This window comes from Periplaneta americana, chromosome 2, assembly GCF_040183065.1.
Source record: "Periplaneta americana isolate PAMFEO1 chromosome 2, P.americana_PAMFEO1_priV1, whole genome shotgun sequence".
In the NCBI taxonomy this organism is placed as follows: domain Eukaryota; kingdom Metazoa; phylum Arthropoda; class Insecta; order Blattodea; family Blattidae; genus Periplaneta; species Periplaneta americana.
The window spans coordinates 123846097-123870984 of NC_091118.1; the positions used below are offsets into that span (position 1 = coordinate 123846097).

Below are 24888 nucleotides of genomic sequence, written 5' to 3' on the forward strand. Positions count from 1 at the left end.
AAGATGTGGGTTCTGACAGAATTGTGACAAAAAATTATCTTTAAGTGGGTGCTCGGGGAAACTTAATGCAGAGAAAAATTGACTTTTGTATATTTATTTAAGTTGGTTATTTAACGACGCTGTATCAACTACTAGATTATTTAGCGTCGATGAGTTTGGTGGTAGCGAAATGGTATTTGGCGAGATGAGGCCGAGGATTCGCCATAGATTACCTGGCATTCACCTTATGGTTGGGGAAACCTCGGAAAAAACCCAACCAGGTAATCAACCCAAGCGGGGATCGAACCCGCACCCGAGCGCAACTTCAGACCGGTAGGCATGTGCCTTAACTGATTGAGCCACGCCGATGGCTGACTTTTGTATAAATACAGAAAAAAAAAATATGAAAATAAAACTTAACATTTATTTTATTTTTAATACAGAACCTTTGTTATATCACATTAATAGCATTTTAACAATAATTATCAACATTAATTGTGTAACAATAATTTAACATAGCACGTTAATCGTACAGAAAACCATTCAAATGTGATTTCTTAGTTGTTTCCTGGGTATAAGCAACTGCCAATTCTCTATAAAACTGGTGATAGCTTGAAATAACATATTCTAAGATTTCTAATTAGATCCTTTATGTTTGCTGAATATATAATTATTTTGTCAATATACTTTTCTAGCAACTCAATGTCACCAAATGGCGGACTACATTTAATGTTTTTCTTATGTTTACTGGACTGATAAGTAATACTCTTGAACAGAACCATAAGAATACTTGAAAGAAGTACTTAAAAGGGTCATTCTTTTAATGATTATCGTTGAAATCTTATTTAAAAGAATCTCCTGCTTATTATCTGATATCGTTCTTTTGTCGCTTTCTCCAATAATCATGGCTCAGTATTTACACTTATATACGGAGTGTTAAAAAAAGTATACAATATTTTGGGAAGTGGTAGTATGCATCAAAACAAGGAAAAAATGTCTAATAAACATGGGTCCTATAACACATACTTTCTGAGATCTGAACACTTGTTCACAGGAGGTGCCGAAGTGACGTCCATTCATGACAATGCATTCCTCTGCCCTACAATACAGCAGACTACCAGATAATCATACCGTAGTTGACACCCCTGGCATGGAATAATGATACGTCGCAAGGAATACTGAAAACAAAAGTCTGGTTGCGGATATGAGCGGGGTTCAGCAGAGATGGTGTTGTGAATTTTCGTAATCACTATGTTTGGGCTGATGAAAATTTCCATCCAGTTGAAGAAATAAGGAATGAGCACCGATTCTCAATCGATGTATGGGAGGCGTTCTTGGCGATAGATTAAGAGCCATACGTGCTACCACAGAGATTAACTGGGGCTCGTTATCAGGACTTTCTTATTAACGTATTGCCTACCTTGCTGGAGTATGTGCCATGTCAGCAAAGACTACAGATGTGGTTCATGCATGATGGCACACCAGCACATTTTTCCGCAATGAGCGTGAACACCGGACGCTGACATTTCAGAACCGCGGGATTGATTGAAGAAGACCCACACCTTGGTCTGCTCGTTCCCCAAACCTAAATCCCCTAGACTTTTGGTTATCAAGAACAACCAGGTAAATTTCAATGGAGAGCGTGATCTCTTACGTCGAAGGGCAGAGGAACTGCCATAAATGGACGTCACATTGAGCACCTCCTACGAACAAGTGTTCAGATCTCAGAAAGTAAGTGTTGTAGGACCCATGTTTATTCGACATTTTTTTTCTTGTTTTGATGCATACTAGGGCCTCTTAAAATATTGGATACCTTTTTAACACGCTGTATATCGGTTGTAATTTTCTGTGGATGAAATGAATATTTAACCCCCGGCCTTTTACTAAGTTCATCCAGGCCGAAAACATACAGAAGACAGCTCTTTTCCTTCTTTTTTCATTAGCTGTTATACTTTACTCTCTATTCAAGGTGTGCCCAATAGCTCAGGATTTTTATATTTTTGAGTAAAGTAAAATTCGAATAGTACACTACAATAAGTTCAATATCTTCAGAAAATCTTTCGATTGTGCAACGGTGAACTTGTAAATCTACTGACATGAGCCTGTTGAATTTAAACACACTTAAATACCATAGACCTGGGCCGGGATCGAACCCGCAAACTCGAGCACAGAAGGCCAGCGCTATACCGACTACACTACCCAGACCGGCGCAAGGTTTTTCATTTGTCATCCTTTATAATTACCAATGTTTCTTTACTTGCATTGAAAGGTTCGATTGCAGGGATTAGAGAAGAGTACGATATGGCTGAATTACACCCAACTGATGACGAAACAAAGATGGCGGCGATAACGTAATACAATATTCCCGTCAACAAGAGACACTATGGGACCTGCGTGGTAAATAAGGGTTTTGGGTGGGGGGAAAATGAAGAAAACATTAACATTCAGTATATCTAAATTACAGTAGAGCTCAGTCGCTCAACTGTAGAATATGATAAGAAATAATGCAAAAGTATGAAAAATTATGAATCTGATAAACCATACTACTTCAACCATATTTACATTTACGACAGATTTTTATTTTTTGGTATTGTATTCTACAGTTGGGCGAAAGGACTCTACTGTATTTCAGGACTCCGTACTATGTTTCTAAGATCTGCATTATCTCGTATCACACAACTCTACTGCATTTTACGATACTCAATGTTTATGTTTTATTTATCATTGTGATCACCCAGAAACCTTATTCACCTCGCAGACACTATAGTCTCTCTTGTTTCTGGAAATATTACATTACGCCATTTTCGATATCATTGTTTCATCATCAGTCGGCTATAATGCGACTTCACGAATCCCCTTAAATCACTGGAACACCGTCACATCACTTAGCTATCATCCTCTAACTTGTCATAAACCTCGGTTTCACGTCATTTAGCTATCACCTCAAATAACCTTTTAACTTTGTCATACAACTCGGTTTCACGTCATTTAGCTATCACCTCAACTAACCCTCTAACCTTGTCACAAACCTCGGTTTCACGTCATTTAGCTATCACCTCAACTAACCCTTTAACTTTGTCACAAACCTCGGTTTCACGTCATTTAGCTATCACCTCAACTAACCCTTTAAGTTTGTCATAAACCTCGGTTTCACGTCATTTAGCTATCACCTCAACTAACCCTTTAACTTTGTAATAAACCTCGGTTTCACGTCATTTACCTATCACCTCAACTAACCCTTTAACTTTGTCATAAACCTCGGTTTCACGTCATTTAACTATCACCTCAACTAACCCTCTAACCTTGTCACAAACCTCGGTTTCACGTCATTTAGCTATCACCTCAACTAACCCTCTAACCTTGTCACAAACCTCGGTTTCACGTCATTTAGCTATCACCTCAACTAACTCTTTAACTTTGTCATAAACCTCGGTTTCACGTCATTTAGCTATCACCTCAACTAACCCTTTAACTTTGTCATAAACATCGGCTTCCCGTCATTTAGCTATCACCTCAACTAACCCTTTAACTTTGTCATAAACCTCGGCTTCACGTCATTTAACTATCACCTCAACTAACCCTCTAACCTTGTCACAAACCTCGGTTTCACGTCATTTAGCTATCACCTCAGCTAACCCTCTAACCTTGTCACAAACCTCGGTTTCACGTCATTTAGCTATCATCTCAACTAACTCTTTAACTTCGTCATAAACATCGGCTTCCCGTCATTTAGCTATCACCTCAACTAACTCTTTAACTTTGTCATAAACCTCGGTTTCACGTCATTTAGCTATCACCTCAACTAACCCTTTAACTTTGTCATAAACATCGGCTTCCCGTCATTTAGCTATCACCTCAACTAACCCTTTAACTTTGTCATAAACCTCGGCTTCACGTCATTTAGGGCCGTATTCATAGACATTTTTAGCGCGGGCTTTCGGTGGATTATCAGCGTTTTTCGTATTCATAAACCAGTGTTAGCGATAGGATATGATTTTAATTCTGTACTAGTAACCAATGGATAGCCGGGGCTAGCTTAGTACGCTCGTAGCGCGTGCTGCGAAATGTCTATGAATACGGCCCTTAGCTATTATCTCAACTAACCCTTTACCTTTGTCATAAACCTCGGTTTCACGTCATTTAGCTATCACCTCAACTAACCCCTTTAACTTTGTCATAAACCTCGGTTTCACGTCATTTAGCTATCACCTCAACTAACCCTCTAACCTTGTCACAGACTCGGTTTCACGTCATTTAGCTATCACCTCAACTAACCCTTTAATTTTGTCATAAACCTCGGTTTCACGTCATTTAGCTATCACCTCAACTAACCCTTTAACTTTGTCATAAACCTCGGTTTCACGTCATTTAGCTATCACCTGAACTAACCCTTTAACTTTGTCATAAACCTCGGTTTCACGTCATTTAGCTATAACCTCAACTAACCCTATGTTTTTCATTGCATTTATTATAGTCCATAGGTCCTAAATTAGCAATGAAGCTTTAAGACGTGGAACAAGTCAAAAATGTTCAAGATTACAATTACAATTACAATTTTTACAATATTTTACCATTTTTAAATTTTCTACATTTTTTCACAATATTTTGGCGAGATGTAGTGGGATGAGGTGAGTCCCGAGGATTCGCCAAAAGATTACCTGGCATTTGCCTTATGGTTGGGGAAAACCTGGGAAAAAAAACCCAAGCAGGTAATCAGCTCAAAGGGGGTGAAATCAAGTGAAGCCGAGGACTCGCCATAGACCATCCGGCATCAGCCCTACGGCTGGGGAAAAACCTCGGAAGAAACCAATCAATGAGATCAAACGGGGGATCCAACCCAAGCCCGAGCGCAGCTCCGGATCAGCAGGCCAGCGAGTCTGCCGATTGAGCTACATAGATGGCTCTACTAAAAATACACAGTACATATTAATCAGATTATTAAATTCACAAACGCAAACGATTATTCATCAGCTGAGCTATAAAATATAATACATAGGAAGTAAGTTAATTCAATTTAAGGCATAAACAATTCAATCAGTTGAGATATACAGAAATTGATAATACATATCATGCAAATTACTTCAAATTACAAACATAAACAGTTCATTAATAGACCTATATAGATTACTATTCAATTTGAAGCGTATAGAATTCATCAGCCAAACCATGCAATACAAAGTAAACAGATTAATTCAATTTACAAGCATACTTTCGTTAAGCTATACAAATTTGTACAATTCATATCAAGTAGATTAATTCAATTTATAATCATAAACAACTCATCAGTAGAGCTATGCAGATTACTATTCATTTTAAAAACATAGGCCTATACAATTCATCAGCCAAACTATACAAACATATACAATACATAGTAAACAAATTAATTCAATTTACAAACATATTTTCGTTAAGCTATACAGAATTGTACAATTCATATCAAGTAGATTAATTCAATTTATAAAATTAAGTTCATCAGTTGAGCTATATACTGTAGTCTACTATTCAATTTACAGCATATATACAATTTATCAGTTTTGCTAAACAAAAATATACAATGCATAGTAATCAGATTAAATCAATATAAAAACATATTTTAGTTGAGCTATATAAAATTGTACATTTCAAATTAAGTAGAATAATTCAATTCATATAGAGATAATTATTTCAATGAAAGACGGGAAGCAAGTCGTACACTTAGGAATAAAAAGAGAGATTACTTGAAGGAAAAACTGAATGAGGTAGAAACAAATAGTAAGAATAAAAACATTCGAGATTTATATAAGGGTATAAATGAATTTAAAAACGGATATCAGGCAAGGGTAAACGTGATCAAGGATGAGAATGGTGACTTACTTGCAGACTCTCATTCAATTCTGAACAGATAGAAAAACTATTTTGGGCAACTACTAAATACACATAGGCCAAATAGAAATGATCGGGACGAAATTCAAATACAAACTGCTGAGCCATTTATACCGGAACCCACACTTTCTGAAGTCGAAATTGCGATAGAAAATCTGAAAAAGTACGTCTCCAGGTATCGATCAAATTCCAGCAGAATTAATACAAGAGGATGGAAGGGCATTATCTAGCGAAATTTATAAACTTGTACTTGCAATTTGGGAAAAGGAAATTGTACCAGAAGAATGGAAGGAGTCCATAATCGTACCTATTTTTAAAAAGGGAGACAAGACTAACTGTAGTAACTTTCGAGGAATATCACTTTTGTTGACGTCGTACAAAATTTTGTCGAATATCCTTTTGAGAAGATTAACTCCATATGTAGATAAAATTATTGGGGATCATCAGTGTGGTTTTAGGCGTAACAGATCGACTATTAATCAGATTTTTTGTATTCGACAGATATTGGAGAAAAAATGGGAGTATAAGGGTACAGTACATCAATTATTCATAGATTCAAAAAGGCGTATGACTCGGTTAAGAGAGAGGTTTTATTTAATATTCTTAGTGAATTTGATATTCCCAAGAAACTAGTTCGATTAATTAAAATGTGTCTTAGTGAAACTTACAGAAGAGTCCGTATAGGCCAGTTTCTATCTGATGATTTTCCAATTCACTGCGGGCTAAAGCAGGGAGATGCACTATCACCTTTACTTTTTAACTTTGCTCTAGAATATGCCATTAGGAAAGTTCAGGATAACACAGAGCGTTTGGAATTGAACGGATTACATCAGCTTTTTGTCTATACGGATGACGTGAATATGTTAGGAGAAAATCTACAAACGATTAGGGAAAACGCGGGATTTCTAGTTGAAGCAAGTAAAGCGATAGGGTTGGAAGTAAATCCCGAAAAGACTAAGTATATGATTATGTCTCGTGACCAGAATATTGTACGAAATGAAACTATAAAAGTTGGAGATTTATCCTTCGAAGAGGTGGAAAAATTCAAATATCTTGGAGCAACAGTAACAAATATAAATGACACTCGGGAGGAAATTAAACGCAGACCAAATATGGGAAATGCCTGTTATTATTCGGTTGAGAAGCTTTTGTCATCTAGTCTTCTGTCAAAAAATCTGAAAGTTAGAATTTATAAAACAGTTATATTAACGGTTCTTCTGTATGGTTGTGAAACTTGGACTCTCACTTTGAGAGAGGAACAAAGATTAAGGGTGTTTGAGAATAAGGTTCTTAGAAAAATATTTGGGGCTAAGAGGGATGAAGTTACAGGAGAATGGAGAAAGTTACACAATGCAGAGCTGCACGCATTGTATTCTTCACCTGACATAATTAGGAACATTAAATCCAGACGTTTGAGATGGGCAGGACATGTAGCACGTATGGGCGAATCCAGAAATGCATATAGAGTGTTAGTTGGGAGGCTGGAGGGAAAAGATCTTTGGGGAGGCCGAGACGTAGATGGGAAGATAATATTAAAATGGATTTGAGGGAGGTGGGATATGATGGTAGAGACTGGATTAATCTTGCTCAGGATAGGGACCAATGGCGGGCTTATGTGAGGGCGGCAATGAACCTCCGGGTTCCTTAAAAGCCAGTAAGTAAGTAAGTAAGTAAGTAAGTAAGTAAGTAAGTAAGTAAGTAAGTAAGTAAGTAAGTAAGTAAGTAAGTAAGTAAGTAATTCAATTCATAAGCATAAACAATTTATCAGTTGTGTAGAAGGTATGAGTATGTGGAAATTTGGTTAATTATTTTCTAAACCTTTTCTCATGGTTCTTCAAATCTTTAAGATAATTAGGCAGTGCATTGCAGACTGTAATACATGAAGAGCGAACTCCTTTTTTATAACAGCTTAGACTAACAGAGGAGAGATGAAGATCTGATTTATGTCTTGTATTAAAATGATGAATGTCTTGATTTGCACTACATGTATCTTGGCTTTTAATATACAACATCATTAGGGAAAGAATATATTCACAAGGTAAGGTCAAGACTTCTAAATTTTGGAAACTATTTTTACATGATGTCCTTTCATGCACACCAGGCATTAATCTTATAGCTTTCTTTTGTAAAACAAAAATGTGTTTAGCTTCAGACGAATTACCCCAGAATATTAATTCATATTTAATTAAAGAGTGAAAATATGCGAAGTATGACATTTTAAGTAAGTTTATACCACCAATAGCAGATAAGGATCTTAATGTATAACAGGCAGAGCTCAATTTACGAGTAATGCATTCTATGTGCCCTTTCCAGTTCCAGTGATTATCCAACTCTAAACCAAGAAACTTTGTGCTTATAGATTCTTTGAGATTAGTTCCATTTAATCTAATACTGTAGGAAACCTGAGCACTATTACGTGTACTAAATTTGACTGCACTGATTTTATCAACATTAAGTGCTAGTTTATTTGCATGGAACCATTCCTTCATTAGATTCAGACTGTATTGGAAGTGTTTATAAAATGACCGTATTGTTTGCTTGAAATAATCACAGTTATATCATCTGCAAATGAAACTGCATGGGATAAATTGTTTATGGTCAAGACAATGGACCTAAAATTGACCCCTGCGGAACACCATGTTTAATATTTCTAAATTCTGAATAAGTAACTTTGTGACTATTTGGTATATTTATTTCTACTTTTTGTTTTCTATTTGATAAGTACGGAGTAAACCAATCCAACGCCTCATCTTTAATGCCAATGCGACAATGTCCTCGTGAGGATAAGTTTATCGTACATTTTACAGGATTTGTTACTTCGTTGAATACTAAGTCAATGTCTTGAGCAGCATCAAAGTCCGACGATAAGCTGCAACATACATTTGTGCGAGATCGTGTGTATTTGCTTGCTTTCCGCACAAAACCAATACGCGGTAAGTGTGAAATACCACATTCAGTATTCCCAACGTAACACACATAACAATTTTCCTCTTCTTACCGCTTAAGCGCCATATTCATTTTACTGCTTTAGGCTTTTAACATATTATTTTTAGAGACGTTTAACATAGTAATAATTATAAATTGGAAACTTACCACTGCAATTTCACCTGAAATTGCACTGTTAATTATTGTTTTTAAATATTTGCAAAAATTAAGTAAACTCTACAACACCACAAAAGTTACTGCATTTGTAATGCAAGTAACATTAAGGAAGCCATGAAAAAATCAACAAGATTCCAGATGCCGATGTTATTACTGCAATATGTTATATAAATAATATTGTTAAAATATTAAAATGAAAAATAAATCATTACATAACCTTACCGTTTGTTTTAAGTTCGCATTTATAGACTGGGGGGAAAAAAAGACAGACGTATATCACGGTCTGCTGGAATATAGTAAACACAGAAAACATTTTATAGCAACAATGTTGAAGATAGATATTTTAGTTTTTAAAGGTTGCCGTAATTGAACAGAAACCAAGATGGAGATTTCATTGCAACTAATTAGAAATTCCTCTTTCAGGTATGTAATAAACGATCTTCGCACAGAATAATGTACTATACACGAGTAGTATGTTTGTTTTCATGTTCTCGGAAATTAAACAAGCTCAACTACGTTTCGCTTTTTCAATCTTTTCCTCGAACATGAAAACATCAACATACCGCTCTTGTAACGCATATTAGTGTTTTAACCACTTTGTTATAAACCTCGGCTTCACGTCATTTAGTTTTCACCTCAACTAACCTCTAATCTTGTCACAAACCTCGGCCTGTATTCATTCATTCATTCATTCATTATATTCCATAGATCTTACATGAGCAATGAAGCTTTAAGATGTGGAAAAAGTCAACATTTTACAATATTACAATTACAATTTTTACAGTTTTACAATTTAGTAATTTTCTACAATGGTGAGGTGAGGTCCGAGGATTCGCCAAAAGATTACCCGGAATTTGTCTTTTGGTTGGGAAAAACCTCGGAAAAATCCAACCAGGTAATCAAATCAAAAGGGTGAAATGAAGTGATGCCGAAGACTCGCCATAGACCATGCGGTTTCAGTCCCACGGCTGGGGAAAACCTCGGAAGAAACCATTCAATGAGACCAAAGGGGGATCCAACCCAAGCCCGAGTATATTATCTATACTTATATCTAAATAGAATATATCGTAATAATTACAAAATCACTCAACATACCAAGTATATATTACACCGCAAAACTCTTTGACACCCACTTCACTATTCACGTCACAACTTAAAAAAATTACAACTAACTTACCAGAAAACACCAAACCACAGAATCACTTACATAACAAAACAAATTTAACAAAAGAAACATTTCACAGAACACTGCCGCTTATAAAAAAAAGACACTGATTGATGACGTCACTAACAACGTAATCAACAATAAACAAAAGAAAATCAACAAAAAAAATAGTTCCGTTTCGTAGCCTGTTACATGGTAGACCCCAATTACATTGTTAAGAAATCACCTCAGATAAGACATTGCACTGTAATTTCTTTTTCTCTTGCATTGGTTTTATATTCACAACTAATCATGTAATATGTACTAGACAAAATTTTGTCTTCCAGGCGATCCCTGTTTAGGGATAGTGTTTGATAATAAAATAACTAGAAAAGCACTTGGGCGTACAAGCAGATGTGGAACAATGAAAATGATCATAAAGGTAAATTATCTACATTGGGGTCCCTGAAGTTTACTTCTAGGCCAAAATACTTTATGTCCACTCACTGCTGATTGAGTGGGTTGATTAAAACATTTTCTTATATAATTTGCATACGTTTTTCCACCATTAAGGCCCATTCACAATGAAAATTAAACATAACCGTAACATAAACACAGAAGTTTGCGCCCAGGCTACCAAATGGGATCATTCACAATGATTCACATAAACATTGACATAAACATTACCGTAAGACGTTAACATGAAAGTTTGCAAACTCCAAACTTTCATGCTTATGCTTACGTGATTTGCAAACAGAACACAATCGTAGAGCGCTGAAGTATACGACAGAATATGAAGAAATGGCATCGTTGTTACGTTTCCATGGTTACCAAGTATGTTTGCGGTTATGTTTATGTTCCTATCGTGAATGATAACTTTTTGATTTTACCGTAACGTGTATATTCTTAAGTTAACGCTTACGTTATGTTTAATTTTCATTGTGAATGAGCCTTTACACTATAAACACACGAAGATTGGTGCATAATGGATAATTTACAAATCTTCGTTTAACTACTTTCACACTAATGTAATTAGAAACATACAATTTTGTAAGTCATGTTCTTCTAAATTGTGTAAGATCAAGAAAATATTTGGACTTGCTTAGTAACAAACATTCTCGAAATACCTTCACGATCACCTGCAGTCCTGCCTCACATATTCGACAGCTTTACCTCGTCCTTGAAACTTTTATATATAACTCACCAGTAATGTGTTTCTTTTCCTGTATATCCTTCTCCCACTTATTAATATTTCTTGTGCATTCCCTATCACTAGAACTCTCAGCAACTATATTATTTACACCTGCATCAAATCCCTGTTCAATATGCGGAGCCATCTTTGCCTACGGAGTAAACAACCAGAATAGCCAACACAGATAGAAGATCGTAGCAAAAGTTCAAAATACTATTTCTTTTGTAATGGAGTATTACTTGATGCTTTTGTGTTATAAAAAATGTCAACAGTATTTAAAATAGTGAGATGTTTGTAGTTTTAAGTTACAGAACATACAAGAATTCTAAGAAACTATGTAAAGAAATTCCCTTTACTGGCGCTTGAACTCGCAATCTATCGGACTTACTGTGTAAAATCAGTCCGATTTTAAAACGACGATAAATGATAAACGATAAACGATAAAACAAGCAGCGATGCTATATCAGAGAGAATTGAAGCATGCATTGTTATTGAGGTGTGCATATTGGGGTAACGATAAGAGCGAAGATACACGATAAAAGCGACGAAAAAGCAAAGTTCCATTTTCTTCGCTCTTGTCGTTCATATGATCTCTGATTAAGATAATATTAATCTGTATAAATATCGGTGGTTATCAATATATCCTAATATGAATCGATTTATTATTATTTCGGCTTATTAAATTAATTATTGTAGATATTGACAAATTGATCGTCCTATGTTATGTGATCACAAGAACCAATCACAACAGAACGAATTTATACTATCTTTGGGATGAGAAACGGGTTTAATTTTGTACGTATTTAAGTTATAATAACCTTGAACGTGGCAGCTGATACTTTCTATATACCTTCTCTCATTAAGTGGATGCATAGAATATCTTCTACTGATAAATCAAAATGTTCGCTTCCCGTGTTCTCGTTGCTCCGATATGAACACTTGATTCTTTGATAATACCAAAGCGTCGCTAGATCATTTCTCTTATCGTTTATCGTTGTTCCAACGTATACGTATCCTTATAGGTAAGAACAGCGAGGAAGTAAAGGTAAAGGGGTAGTTTTATGATCTTCATCACCATCGTACTCACAGAAATAGTTTCCTACGTCTGTGATCGTACGTTCAAAGATATCTAAACTAGAAATTTCTGTTTATGTAAGCGAAATTTCTAACCACGGAATATGTCAGAACCAAAGATATAAAAAATTGACAAACTTTGAAATAGTTCCATTGGTTCTCAATAGGTGACGCAATTATTGGGAGGAATAAAAATGTGTTGTGGAAAATCATAATGTAAATTAAGTATACAGTATTCTCATAACTGTCAGTATTAGCGGTTTTCCGCTGAACTTAGAGCTTTTTACAATGATTATTTATTATTGTGAGATGAAATGTTTACTTCTATAATACGGGTATATTTATGTACTATTAGCGACATTCGCTGTTATATTCGCCATCTATTCACAGAAGAAATAACCAAAGAAGCCACACTTACACAAACAAATTATAGATCGCTATCGATTTGTAGGAGTCAGGTATCTTTGAACACCAGTGTACAATAATACCACAGTCTACTATATACAGTCGCGAAGCTCAATATGTAGTAAAAGTGCAAACATGGATAGTTGCCCACCACTAGGATCGCTACTATCGCCTCATCATCGCAGATCTCTCTCCTAGCAGCCGACAAAATATGTTACACTTTCGTTGTGTTCTTTTGGAAAAATTATCACCTTCCTTCCATTATTGAAATATTAAATGCATAAAGTTAATTTATTATTTTAATGAAGTATATTAAATTCCACCATAAACTCGAAGATACCTGCAAGAAATAGGTTAATATTATTTTTGTTTGTGCAAAACGAACTGAAATTTACTATAATCGCTTCACTCATTCAAGATTATAGTGATAATTAACTATGAAACCAATAACTACTAATTTGCATTTCCCTTTACAACAATAATAATGGAAATATGAATTAATGGATTAACTTACGTGTACCGGTACTTGTAGTGTAGGCTTACGTAGTTGAGGTTAAGCAATAATAATCACACCAGAATTGGAAATAAAACGTGATTAATGAATTTTATTGTAACAGACTTTTTCTACGTCTCTAGTAAAGTAACAAATAAAAATAACAACAAAATTAACAACTATAATTAAAAACATATCCTTTGAAAAAAGTAGGCCTAAGCAATAATAATCCCACCAGAATTGAAAATAAAACGTGATCAATAAATTTCATTAAAACAAACTTAAATTTTCTACGTCTCTAGTAAAATATTATTATTCCAATTATTGTATTTTAGCCATTAACATTTTTATTACAACCAATAACGAACATTTCACAAGCATCAATGTGAAATACGCAACGAGCTAGCACTCGATGGAAATACGATTCAGTCCAAAGTCGACCGTGGACACTGGACAGTCTATTGTTTCTAGTTGCTAACCGCTTGGAGCGCTTTATCACGAGATTTGCAAAGAATCACCTCAAGCTTCGCGACTGTATATAGTAGACTGTGATAATACTATTCGCTAGTGATGATATACACGCTAGAAATTAGTTCTCAGTTCCGTGCAAGATGTTGATCGTTATTGATAATTTGGACAGAAGTAGGCCTAAAATAAGTTATGTTAAAATCATGAACCGAGGTTCATATTACGTTCAGAATGCAAACATGGGTTACCAAAAATCAATTCTTACCAAATTAATAAGTTGTGACGCAGGTTCTAGTTGCATGGAATACAACAATATGGAATAACGAAACCCGCCAACTTTAAATCATAAACGTACACTGGTATTCAAAGATATCTGATCCAGAATTTCTGATAGTATAAACGAACATCCGCTAATTCTCAATAGGTGACCCTATTATTGGAACGGGTAAAAATTATTTAGGAAAATGTTGATGTAGATTAAATATAAATTATTCTCATAATAAAATTGACAGTAACAGCAGTTTTCCGGTAAACTTAGCGCTTCTTACAATCATTAGAGGGAGAATGATATGTTGAATTGTATAATGTGGATATATTTATGTACTATTAGCTACACTGACTGTCATCTTCGCCATCTTCTTCATAGAAGTAATAAATAAAGAAGCAAAACTTACATGAACAAATAATCGATCACTATAAATTAGAAGGAGTCAGGTACACTGACGTTCGAAGGTATCCGACCTACAATTTTATGGTCGTGTAAGCGAACTTTCCAACCATGGGATAAGTCAGACCCAAATATATATAAAAAATTGACAAACTTTGAAACAGTTTCGCTAGTTTTCAATAGGTTGCACCATTACTGGAACAGTTAAAAAAATTGTCAGAGAAAATGATTATGTAGATTAAGCATTAATTATTATTATCACAATTGACAATATCAGCGGTTTCCAGCCAAACCCAGTATTGTTTTACAATCAGTTGAGTGGGATGAAAAATTGAATTCCACAATGCGGGAATATTTATCTACAATTGGCAACAATGACTATTATCTTCGCCATCTATCCATAGAAGCAATAACTAAAGAATCCACATGTACACCAACAAATTATCGATCACTATCGATTAATCGGATCAGATATCTTTGAACGTCAGTGTACACTGTCGTTCAAAGCTATAGGACTCTACTAATCGATTGTGATCGATAATTTGTTGGTGTAAGTTTGGTTTCTTTAGTTATTACTTCTCTGAATAGATGGCGAAGATAGTAGTGTCACTAATCGTACCTAAAATATACCCGCATTATAGAATTAAATTTTCCATGCCACTCTACTCAACGTAAAACAACATTGGGTTTTTTTTTTTTTTTTAACAGATTGTTTCTTCTTAAGTACCAGGTCGGAGACATTGGGTTTAGCTGGAAACCACTGATATTGTCAATAATGAAAATAGTTTATGATTAATCTACATAATGATTTTCCCTGACAATTTTTAACTGCCCCAATAATGGGCCATCTATTGAGAACTATTGGAACTCATTCAAAGTTTCTCACTTGTTTATATCTTTGGTTCTGACTTATCCTGTGCTTTGAAAGTTCGCTTACACGATCATGAAGTCGTAGATGAGATATCTATGAATACAGAATACATCAACAATTTATATTATATTATAACTCGGTGTACACCAGCGTTCGTCAGCACAGAGCATCCTGGGGCTAACGTATCTTACCCGCAGAGAACACATTGCACTATGGTGAACTTGTAGCTGCTAGCGGGTATGCTATCTCTTCCTGCTGCACCACGGGACGGCTCCGCTTACATTTTACCATTTCAGCGAGTGCTGACGACCATTGGTGTACACTGACGTTCAAAGATATTTGATCCTACTAAGCGATAGTAATCGATAATGTGTTGGTGTGTGGCTTATTTAGTTATTACTTTTATGAATAGATGGCGAAGATAATAGTGTTGTCAATAGTACAGAAATATACTCGCATAATTTAACTCAATTTTTCATACCACTCTTCTTTTTTTTTTATTGGTCGACCAGCAAACTTGCTATACAGACCACTGTTAAATTATGGTATATCACATACAGAATATCATGCTGAGGTTGGCTCTAAAGGCTCCTCTAAGTAATTTAAATTAGTTAATTAATCATTTTGTGAATTATGTGACTAAAAATATGATAATGATTTCCGTGTTAAATTTATGAAGAGTCGTCAGTATCGCTGAGAAAGATGTCTTGAGGAAGTTTCCTTTTAAGTCTAGATGGCTGACAAGATCTTGCTCCAATGTTATATGTCACAGCTCCAGGAACGTCAGGAAGTACTCTTCTTATTGTAAAACAACATTTGGTTTAGCTGAAAACCGCTGATATTGTCAATAATGAGAATATTTATGCTTAATCTACATAATCATCTTCACTCACACTTTTTTAACCGCCCCAATAATGGTGCCACCTATTAACAACTAGCAGAACTATTTCAAAGTTTGTCAATTGTTTTATATCCTTGGTTCTGACTTATCCCGTGTATCCACTGGCGTTCAAAGATATCTTACCTCCAATTTTCTGATCTTGTAAGAGAACTTCCTAACTACGGGATAAGTCACAACCAATGGTATAAAAAATTGACAAACTTTAAAATAGTTCCGCTAGTTCTCAATAGATGACCCTATTATTCGGACAGATAAAAAAGTATTTGGGAAAATTTTGATGTAGATGAAGTACAAATTGTTCTCATAATTGACAGTATCAGCGGTTTTCCGCTAAATCTAGTTTTTTTTGTAACCATTAGAGGGGGATTAAATTCTGATTTTTTTAATGCGGGTGGTATATTTATCTACAATTGGCGATACTGACTGTTATCTTCGCCATATATTCATAGAAGTAATATCTAAAGAAGCCACACTTACACGAACAAATTATCGATCACTATCGATTACTAGGGATTAGCTATCATACAAGTTATAAAGTTCTTATATTTCGCGTTCCTGATTTATCATGTAAATTATATCTGTTTTTACGTCGATTGTGTATTTGTAATGAATTCGCACAGTCAAATTGGCCATTATCATGATTTATATACATATATAGGCTACATTATATATATATATATATGTATATATAATTATTTTTGAGACCTCTATCACACTTTACGGATGTTTTCTTCCAAAACAAAGCCAATCCTTGTCTAAAAGGTTGTATTATTGTGCATGTCACTCGAAAACATACTCAGACCATAGACCAGTGGTACAAAAACTACCTCAGTCCTTTCATTAAAATGGACTAAACGCGTTTTGGGATCACACTCTTCAATTGAATCTCATTTTCTGCGACCGTATTTATTCAGCGTACTTTTCATTTCCCAGGACGATATGTACACATACTAGATTCCACGAATACCGTCTCGTTCTTTAGTCGTACTGACTACTAAACTGTCTTCTATCCCCACCCCTTTTGTGCACATGCGGCTTGACTCGCCTGTATTTTGTATTCCGGTTGTTAGTGGTGTTCTTCTTCTTCTTCTTCTTCTTCTTCGTTCTCTTTCTTGGCCTCGGGTTCAATTCAATGATCCCATGTAGCCAGCTAAATTCTTTAATGTAAAATTATATTCTGTTAAGTACTGAATAAATAGCACCGAAGTACCGCACCGACCGGTGACTAACTATTTAAAAAAAACATGAATGAATTGTGGATGATAAACGATGACAGTGAACACGCCTGCACTTCACGGAGACAGACCGATGAATGTGTTAGTGGTGTTCATGTTGGAATAGTAGCGTGAGTCACACGCAAACAATAATCCATCTGCGCATGCGTTACGTCTCCCACCAGCAGGATCGGCGACTTATCACGTTTAGATGGCTCGGAATTGTCTGAAATACAAATGACAGCTCAGATTTCAGGTCATATTGTGACCCCGATTGGCGATTACTGATCCTGCATGCAAACTCTTCGTATGATGGGAGAAAGTCAAGGGACGTGCTCTAAGGTAGGAGTCTGATATAATTCGTTTTTGTATCTGATACAACTACAGAAGTCGTTTGTGGTGTATGCCAACATTTCATAGGTGCAGCACCACGCCACTGCTCGTAGGAATGGTTATCTATATGTCTGTTATATAGATATTAGGTACACTAACATAACAGTGGGAGGGGGTGAACTACTACTGCAAACGTAAAATTTCGTAAAACATAACGGCATTAATAGAACTAGAGTGGAAAATGGGACAAGTGAATTTGTATTCTAAGAAAGAAATATGTCTGACGCTTTTGAGAGGAAAGTATTGAGAAAAGTGTTTGGTCCAATATGTAGTAATGATGTATGAAGAATCAGATATGATGACAAGCTGTACACCTGTAAAATGATGTGGCACTGTCAACATATTGTTGCCACATCATTTTACAGGTGTACAGCTTGTCATCACAACTGATTCTTCATACATCATTAGACTAGACGGCATTTCGGAAGGCGGTCAGCAGCTATATGCGCCGTACTAGATGGGAAGAGAAAGTCAAAGCTCTAACGGATATGGAATTATAAATGTTGAGTAGTCGGACACGACAGGAAACTACGAAAAGTAGTCAATGAAGTTAACAGAATAATTTTTAAGAGATTGAGTATAGACGTGAAAAAGCTAAAGTAAGAGTTTTAAATACAAGAGCTATACTTATTATTATTATTATTATTATTATTATTATTATTATTATTATTATTATTAGGATGTACAGAGGATACTTATAGGTTCAATATGAAGTAGTTCTTGTAATGTTCGTATAGAGAGTGATGGCGGATTAAGAACTGGAACACATCTAATCCGCCATGACGTGAACAAAGATTGATGAAATAAATAAATAAATAAATAAATAAATAAATAAATAAATAAATAAATAAATATGCGCCGTAGCATTTCTGGTATGTGACGTCACAAACTTATACAGTAGAACCAATGGGAATCAGTCTATAACAAGTACTTCCCGAGTTCGTTTGTTCACGTGTGAGTATTTTAATATATTGAATAAGTAAAAGTAACATTTACTGTGTGTGTGTAAGATAAACAAATGCAAGAAGAGACTGTAAAAAGACAAGCATTGTACAGGCAGGCGCGGAAAATAGTGTTTAAGGTGTATAATTATTTTAAAAACGTTGACGAGCAGAACGCTTCCGCCCATCTTGATGCTGGCTGCAAAGTTGCCAACACACAAGAAACGACTGGAGAAGCATGTGATGTGGGATTGAGAACAGTGCAAAAAATATTGTTAGTGAAGGAAAGAGGGTTTGTTTGGTGCCATGCTTACAGTAATCAACGGCTAAGGTCATTATTGTCTTTTGTTAATTTAAATTTTCTCCTGCGCTATTTGTATTGCACGTGCGCGTGAAATACGATGTGGCAATGTTGTACGCTGCTTTGAGTTCTCTATCTGTCTCTCTCGACGCAAACGCTAGCAGACTACCGCCTTCCGAATTATCGTCGACTCTAGTACATATTGGAGCAAACACTTTTCTCAATACTTTCCTCTCAAAAGCGTCAGTCATATTATGTATCAGAAGATTACAGTGAGCTGGACACGTGGTCGTAATGGAGGAAGGACGAATCCCAAGGAAGGTTTTGGATGGACACTTTTGAGGGAGGAGACAAGTTGGAAGACCTCGGAATCGCTGGGAGGATATGATCCGAGAGGATGCTGTTTTCCTGCTTCAAATACGAAAGTGGAAAGCAGCAGGAAGAAATAGAGAAGAATGGATGAAAGCAGTTGGGGAGGCCATGGCGCCATTGATTGATAGAATTTGTATACTGTGTGGAAAAACAACTAAGAAAGAGACTATTGAAGTGCTTTGTGTGGACTGTGAAATTATATGAGTCAGAAACATGGACGTTACGACGAAGTCAAGAGAAACTACTACAAGCATTTTAAATGCAGATATGGAGCATGTAAAATAGACAGACAGAATAAGAAATAAAGATGTGCTAGAAGTCGATGAACAAAGAATAATGATGTAACTGATCAGGAAGAGAAAAAGGGAATTGACTGGGTTGCTGGCTAAGAAGAAACTGCCTACTGAAGATGCGCTGGAAGGAATAGTGAACGGGTAAATTTCGGGACAGAAAAAGATACCAGATGACAGGCAACATTAAGATACATGGATCGTATGCAGAGACTAAGAGGAATGCGGAAACTAGGAAAGATTGTAGAATGCCGAGTTTGCAGTGAAAGGCCTGGTCTTGGATAGAACACTATGAATGAATTAATGTAGTAGTAACAGCAGCAGTAGTAGTAGCCGCAGTAGCAGTAGCAGTGGCAGCAGTAGTAGCAGTAGTAGTAGCAGTAGCAGTAGCAATAGTAGTAGTAATATTTGACATCACGAAGTTTTCAACTGTAGAGTTTATTTAGCGTCGAAATTCGATGTGGGCAAGGAATGCCCGAAAAGTTTTGCCTGGGGACCTCTATAGAGGACGAGGTCACCTTACTTCATTTTCATTTCATTTATTGCATTCCATATATCTTACAATAGCATTGAAGTTTCAAGATGTGGAATAAGTCAAAATTTTATAAAATTACAATTTTTTGGCGAGATGAAGTGACGCAGAGGATTCGCATAGGTAACCTGGCATTTGCCTTATGGTTGGGGAAACCTCGGAAAAAACAAACCACATAACCAGTCCAAACGGGGATCCAATCCAATCCCGAGCGCAGCTTCGGATCAGCAGGCTAACGAATCTGTCAACTGAGCTACGTTGGTGACTCTACAAAAATATACACTACATAGCAATCAGATTTTTAAATTCACAAACCTAAACAATTTATTTATCAGTTGAGCTATAAAAATATACTACATTGCAAGTAAATAATTCAATTTAAAAGCATAAACAATTTATTCAGTTGAGATATACAAAAATTGATAATAAATTTCACGCAAATTACTTCAATTTACAAGCATAAACGATTCATGAGTTGAGCTAAGGCTATAAGATTACCATTCAATTTACAGCATACAAAATTCATCATTTGAGCTATAAAAAAATATACACTATAAAGTAAACAGATTAATTCAATTTACAAGTATATGTTAGTTGAGTTATACAAAATTGTACAATTCATATCATGTAGATTACGGTAATTCTATTTATAAGCATAAACAATTCATCAGTTTAACTATACAGACTACTATTCAATTTGCAGCATATACAATTAATCAGTTGCGTGTCATGAAGTATGATTCGTGAACTAGGAAATTTCCCTATCCGGAAAAAGTCATGCTAGAGATATAAGCGCTATTTTGAATCATCGTCGGCCGGATTTGAATTCGCGAACCTCAGACATAATGGCTAGCATGGCAGCCACTAATTTCACCGAGGACGAGTTGTGGCACAGTTTAGCAAAGAAGAGACACTGGAAGCATTTTTTTTACTTGTAACATTTATATTCGACCTACACTAACAGAAATGCCTTTTATTCAAGTTCTGGCTGATATGTACATCTATTATCAGACAGTACATCTCACTTCACGTTATGTGTCAGAGGAAGAACAATAACACTACTCAACAAGGTTTTCAGAACATGAACAAGAATAACTATTTTTATGTAATTTGTATGTCCTGATTACGAATATGGCATTGAAAAAGTGCCTACACGTCACATTTTTTAGAAAGTTATGGGCTATTTTTAGTTAGCGATTAGTATAAAAATGTAAAAAAAAACCTACGCACTTTGAAAGAGGTTATTTTCTTTAACGTAGATCTTTTACACAATTATATAATCATTTACGTTCTTTCAAAGTATCACTTGAAACTTACTTTCACTTTTGTGGGTAGAATGAGTGTTACCCTTCGCGGTGGTTTATTATTTTATTACCCTTATTATGCGGCTGCACGGAGGGTAGGTCACATCTGGCTATAACTGACTAAGGGAAAGTAAATACGGTTGCTGTTGTATTGTGAGACAAGAAATGAACAATTTAGCGATTAGTTCTGACTGTACAAGTGTTGTGAGTGGTACTACATTCTGTAATGATGTTAAATGGGTCGCAATCGTCGTTCATGTAAAAATTCTCAAAATAGTTTCTGCTATGTTTATGGGGAATTAACTTTAAAATCACAACGTCGATCAATTACAGACAATGTAAAAAGGCATATTACTTATATTTTGGCTGTAAAGTGGGTGAACAAGAAAAAAATTGGGCACTACACCTGTGTTGTGTAACGTGTTACGTAAGTTAACAGAGTGGTTGCGGTGGGAAAATAACATGTATTTTGTTGTTCCAATGATTTGGCGACAGCCTACGAGTCATCTGGAAGCTTGTTACTTCTGCATACCAAAACAGAGGGATTTTCAAGGAAAACTAAAGATAAAATTGTGTATCCTAATCTCCCATCAGCCATAAGACCCGTGCCACATTCTGCTGAACTTCCTGTCCCAATCCCTCAGCCTAGTGGGGAAGATTATGTCATTCCAGAGGAACATAAACTATCAGAATCCTCAGACTACCCTTCAACTGCCGCTGATCCCACCTACATTCCCGAACATCAGAAACCACCACATCTGATACGACAGGCAGAACTTAATGACCTAGTTAGGGATTTAGGTCTTACCAAGCAACACGCTGAGCTATTAGGTTCTAGATTACAAGAATGGAACTTACTAGAAAAATATATCTAGATTGCAGTATTCAGAAAACGAAACGATAAGATGACTAGTTATTTTGCAATGGAAAATTCTGTTTGTGCCTTCAAAAATGTGAACGGACTGATGGACGAATTAGATATTGAATATAATCCAGAAGAATGGAGACTGTTCATCGATTCATCAAAACTTAGCTCAAAAGCAGTTTTATTGCACAATGGCAATACAAAACCTTCCATTCTAGTGGCTCATTCAGTCGCTATGAAAGAAACTTATGAAAACATGTCACAAATATTGAATGCAATAAATTATAATGAACATCGTTGGACAATTTATGGGGATTTGAAAGTATTAGTTTGCTGCTCGGATTACAAGGAGGATTTACAAAGTTATATTGTTTTTTATGTTTGTGGGACAGTCGAGCAACAGCACATTACGTGGTGAAGAACTGGCCTATCAGACAAGGTTTTATTCCTGGTGAGCATAATATTAAATATCCTCGCTAGTCCAACGTGAAAAGTACTTCTTCCTCCACTGCGCATAAAAATAGGGCTAATGAAACATTTTGTGAATGCTCTAGATAAGAGTGGCGAAGCCTTTCAGTACTTAAAGACTCTGTTCCCTAAAATCAGTGATGCTAAATTGAAAGAAGGCATATTTGTCGGTCCACAAATTAGAAAACTTTTGAAGGACAGCATTTTTGAGAAAAGACAACCTTAAGGAATTACCAGCATGGAAATCTTTTGCATCTGTCGTCAAAGGGTTTTTAGGGAATTACAAGGCAGAAAATTATCGCGAATTAATAGAGACGTTACTAAGAGACTACAAAAATATGGGCTGCCGTATGTCACTGAAGATCCACTTCTTACATTCACATTTGGACTTCTTTCCCGAGAACTTGGGGGCTGTAAGTGATTGAGCAGGGAGAACGATTTCATCAAGACATTTCTACAATGGAGCAACGGTATCAAGGAAAATGGGATCTAGCGATGATGGGCGATTATTGCTGGTTTTTAAAAAGGGAAGATTACAGTTCTCATAACAGAAAAAAATTAAAGTATTTGTTATCTTTCTCTATTTTATTGCAAGAAAAATGGTTTTTATAAGTCTTTTAATAGCTGGTCAGTTATCAATGTATTAGTTTTATCATATCTAAGCCGTCCTTGGAAATTTTCATACAAAAAATGAGAACAAAGTAATTTTTAATAGTTAAAAAATTCTGATTCTTCAGTGTATCAAGTACATATCTATAACACAAAAACGTGACGTGTTACGAACTTTTCACTGTCATTTTCGTGTTCAGCGCATGCAAATTAGTCAAGATCAGCCTATTTTATTAATGTTATGGAAAAAAAAGTTCAAATTTGTTGAGTAGTGTAATTGAAGCCTGCCCTCAAAGAACGTTGTATATCAGTATTTTGACATGCTGAGATTTTCATTGGAGAAGGTTGTAGGTCGTTCAAGGTAATATATTAGCATCAGAAAGTAAACCATTTTCCACACAAATGAGGCAGATTTTTTTAGTTGAAAGTTGCTTCCCTTGCAAGAGAGTTGTATATCAACAAAGATGGCGGATGTTGGCAATCTGTGTTACCAAGCGCAATGTTAACGTTGAATAAGAGCAGGAAGAGAAAGATTAGTCAACTGAATTGGAAGAACAATATACGCAAACGATTGAAGAATGGCTATACATAAGATGAAACCTTGAAACACGATCCTGCATTAAAAATCACACAAGTTCTGTGGATAAAATCTTTGGCAGATGATCTCTAGGCAATCATTTTCAGAAAAAGTCATAATACTCTGCAATGAAGGTAAGAAGAGGTAATCAGCCAAGAATTAAGTTTCCTGTACCAAAAATTCAATTGCCTCGGCTGTATCCTGCTTTCATTTCACCCACACCTGAGAAAAAGAGAGATTTTCTTGACACGCGTCAAAATCTGCAGTCACAGGACAAGAAATTTTATATGGACTTACCTTCAATAGGATGGGGAGAGTCAGATTTTGCAGATTGTACTCGTATGTTTGAAGTTTATTTTGTATTGTATTTAAAACACAGGAAGCAAGTATATAGTGAAACATAAAACACAATTTTGTTCTACTTACATAAGACACATTCTGTTTTATTTCTTCAAAATTTGTTACATAAGTAAAATATCTCATGGCTAACTATATTATATTCCTTATAAAATTGTAGCAGAGAAAAGGGCTTATAACTGAAAGGAATCTGAATTGAAAAAATGCAATTCTAGTTAATTTTTTAAAATTTGATTATGTCCGAAAGTCCCGGACATGCTGTGGTAGAGAGTTCCGGAAATGAGCTGTAGAGACAGTGAAATATGAGGAGTGGAGGGAAGTTTCGTGTTTAGGAATGGAGACTGTGATACGGTGTAGTGAAGGAGTATCTATTGCGTGATAGCTATGAGGACAAATTTTGAAAACGAGAAGCTAAATTTTTAGGGTTACAGTTCTGAAGAATACTGAAGAGTAGGGTGAGAGAATGAATATTTTCTCGTTCTTTGAGGCAGACCCAGGACAGCATAT

At 35.6% G+C, this 24888-nt stretch overlaps 1 protein-coding gene across 1 annotated transcript in view; it reads right to left on the reverse strand.

Annotated features, from left to right (window-relative positions):
* LOC138695298 (uncharacterized) overlaps nt 1-24888 on the reverse strand; it is a 292562-nt gene that overhangs the window by 22870 nt on the left and 244804 nt on the right. The gene's annotated exons all lie outside the window — the stretch shown is intronic.